Source organism: Triticum dicoccoides, chromosome 3A (genome assembly GCF_002162155.2).
Source record: "Triticum dicoccoides isolate Atlit2015 ecotype Zavitan chromosome 3A, WEW_v2.0, whole genome shotgun sequence".
In the NCBI taxonomy this organism is placed as follows: Eukaryota; Viridiplantae; Streptophyta; class Magnoliopsida; order Poales; family Poaceae; genus Triticum; species Triticum dicoccoides.
Window position 1 is genome coordinate 750965751 of NC_041384.1, and position 3723 is coordinate 750969473.

Here is a 3723-nt window from a genome sequence, read left to right on the forward strand (position 1 = left end):
GCGAAGCCCTGTTCCGGTAGCAACATCATCACCGTCATCACACCGTCGTGCTGAAGAAGCTCTCCGTCGAAGCTCTACTGGATCATGAGTTCCCGGGACGTCACCGAGCCGAACGTATGTGTGCAGATCGCGGAGGTGTCGTACCTTCGGTGCTGCGATCGGTCGATCCTGAAGACGTACAACTACATCAACCGTGTTGTCATAACGCTTCCGCTTACGGTCTATGAGGGTACATAGACGATACTCTCCCCTCTCGTTGCTATGCATCACCATGATCTTGCGTGTGCGTAGGATTTTTTTTGAAATTACTGCGTTCCCCAACACTATCATCTGATCTATTTAATGGCTTGGCTGGTCATTTTTTAATCGGGGTGGTGTGTTTCTGTTGATTGATCTTGATCACTAATTACTGTGTCACATGTTTATAGATGTTTGATGGCCACCATGGATCTGGAGCAGCCAGATACGCAAAGAACAATCTGCTGAATAATGTCCTGCGTGCTACCACTGATGAGTGGCTTGCAGTGCTTCCACGTTCACTCGTTGCAGCATTTGTCAAGACATATTAGGATTTGCAAGCCGCAGGTAAATCGGTCATATCCTTGTTTACCTTGTTGACTTCAAGTTTCCAGTTCCTTAAGGAAATAGGAATACACTATAGTTTTTCATATGACTGTTCGTTAGTGCACATGCTGTTACTGTTTATTTAGGCCATCTTGTGAACTTGGAAATGTTCCTGATCCTTATGGGAATCGAACTATTCCTATCATCCTGTGGAATTCATGTATTCCAAGCAGGGACTTAGCACTTTGTTTATTGTCAAGGACGAAGTAAAGCTGTATGAACCATTCATAGTCATTCTAGTTGCTTGATTAGATATTACACCATCAGATATGTTCTTCAGCTAATTGTAGTGCTAGGCCGCCTGGTTTAGACAATCGTGCTTTTGTTTAATTTCTCTTTCTTAACACCTCAAGTGATGCCTCTCTTTTATCTTTGGAAATAGTCTTTTTGTTGTTTCAGCTGAAAGTTCTGGCACAACTGTGACATTTGTGATAATAGACGAGTGGGTTGTAACAGTACCATCGGTTGGTGATTCGCGCTGCATACTAGAGTCAGCTGATGGTTCCCTATACCATTTGTCAGCTGATCATCGCTTTGAATCCAACCGAGATGAGTAAGTCCTACCTTTGACGTAATTGGTTGAGAATTGTGCAGTTTATGACCTGTTCATTTTACAGGGTGGAACGTGTAACTGCATGGGGAAGCAAGGTTGGACAACTGAATGTTGTTGGTGGTCCAGAGATTCGTCTCTTTTACCTTTATAATCCGTTGTGCTCTTGAGTTGGGATGTGCGTTGTGGATGCATGGTGTTACATGTTATCAATCTGATAGTTCTCATTTTCTGCAGTAATCTGCTAACCATCTGTTTCTTAATTCTCAAATATGTTTTGTCGTACGTGCACCTAACATCACTATTAAATTAAGTGCCTACCAAACAATGTCTTAGCTTATGATATGATGGACTAAATTTCTTGTGCTGCTGGTTTTTTCAGTCATAAGGTAATTCCTATTTTTGGCTGCGCCCTGCAGATTTTGTTTAACAACTCCTGTTGTTGTTCCCTCTCTGTATTTTGCGTGGGGATTGATGAATATTGAATACTTTGATCTGCGTGTAAAACTCTACCGTGTTCGTATAACAAATTTGTTTAATTTAGAGAATGTTCATCTTACATCCATTATATCATCAATGTCTAACTCAATTCTTATATTTTTTTATCTACTCTTTTATTGGATAACCTGGTCACTATTTATTTTGCTTACTATAATCATTTCCGTTATTGAAATTTATCATGTACCTTTTCAGGTTGGTCCTTTAAGATGCTGGCCAGGTGGTTTGTGCCTCTCTAGATCAATCGGGGATATGGAAGTTGGTGAATGCATCATCCATGTTCCTCATGTGAAGCAAGTGAAGGTTTGCTCATATAAAAACCCTTCTGCACCGCATATCTCTTTTTATTTTCACAAATGTTTTTGTTTGGGTGCCTATTTATCATAGATTTCCTTTTAGATGATGTCTTCTATAATATTCCACAACATCTATAGTTTATGGTGTGATTTGCTTCTACATCTCACCACTCAAGAGCATAGTTCGCTTTGACACTATTTTGATTTTCTATTGCATTTTTGTTGCAGCTATCCAATGTTGGAGGCAGAATTATCATTACAAGCGATGGTGTATGGGATGATTTGACTTTTGAAATGGCTCTTGAATGTTCTCGTGGATACCCTTCTGATATAGCTGCCAATCGAATTGGCAATGTAACTAATTTTCAATCATTTCCATTGGTTAATAGACTCAAACTTCTGGCCCCTCATTTCTTGTTATATTTTCTTATTTGCAATCCTACCTCGGGGACTAAGAGATGATACTACCTGCATTGTGGTGGACATACTACCTCCAGAAACACTAGCTCCTAGTCCTCCAACAAAGTGGCAGGGGAAAACCATACTCAATAATATGTTCCGTGTTGATCTGAAAAATAAAATGTTCCGCCGAAAAAATTCAGATGCATCTTTTAAACTAGATAGAGAATATGCTAAGCCGGATGTGGCGGAAGAAATATTTGAGGACAGGTCTGCCATGCTTTCAAGAAGATATATTTTGTTAACCAACATTGTACGCCTTTTTCACTTGGGGTGCTAGATAGGAGCTCGATAACAGTTCTAAGAGAGAAGGACATCAATATTCCATTGCACATCATTCGGATTGTTCATTGTGTTGCCAGACATGTACATTAGTATATACACCAACTTTAAATTAACCGAATGCTCAGTTAAATCATATTTTAATTAGTTGTCATTTTTGTCAGGTGATTCTGACGGCCTGAGTTTTCTCGATTTGATAGCGTTAAAAGCATCAATATAGCACTGCAGATCTGTAACATACTAGATGCCACTGAAAGAAACATCCGTTCTACGTAGGCTTATTAGTCTTGGATTTGTAGCTTATCCAGTTGCCTATATCTTGTATTTGATTGTCTCATATGGGCAAGAAGCTGATATTGTTGTCTGCTGATAGTAGGAACTGGATTATTGGAAGCAGTAGATGAGTTGGCACTGCTGATTGATGGTGTCAGCCATGCAGCCCATTTATGTTCCATTGCATATTTTCATTTTAATGCTCAATTTGTCTGTTGTTTCCTTTTCCAATCTCCACTACATTGGACCCTCTTATTTTCTCTGGTCATCTACATATTGATGTCCTCGATCAAGCCACACTGACATGGTTAATGTGTATGAGGGCATAGGATAGTATCAATCACTCGTGCTAGGTTAGCAGTGAAGCTAAAAGTGTTCAATAGATGACTAAAATTCAGAGTGCATATATTAGATGGGATGGTTACTTGTTTAGTTATGCAGCTGGCAGTTTCAGACTGACTTCAATGCAGTGCAGCTCTTCAGCTCTGAGATAAACATGAATGCACTAGCAACTACATTTGATAGTTAAATTCTTATTGGGGTTATAGAAGTTAGCATTTTCTTTGCTCTAGTTTACGAGATGATTCTAAGCATTTCACCAAAATGATAATCCATGCCCTCTTTATCATACTAACCTGTCTCACGAAGTTCCATTAAGTTTTGTCTCATTGAAGTTTTCAAGTTTCGGGTGAGATATCGATATGAGGAGAATAAGGACAGATAATAACCAAATCTTGGGCA

The 3723-nt window shown here is 39.4% G+C and overlaps 1 pseudogene; it reads left to right on the top strand.

The window, feature by feature from the left end:
* The first annotated feature begins 428 nt into the window (after positions 1-428).
* On the top strand, positions 429-2891 carry LOC119273265 (annotated as a pseudogene).
* The last annotated feature ends 832 nt before the right edge of the window (positions 2892-3723 follow it).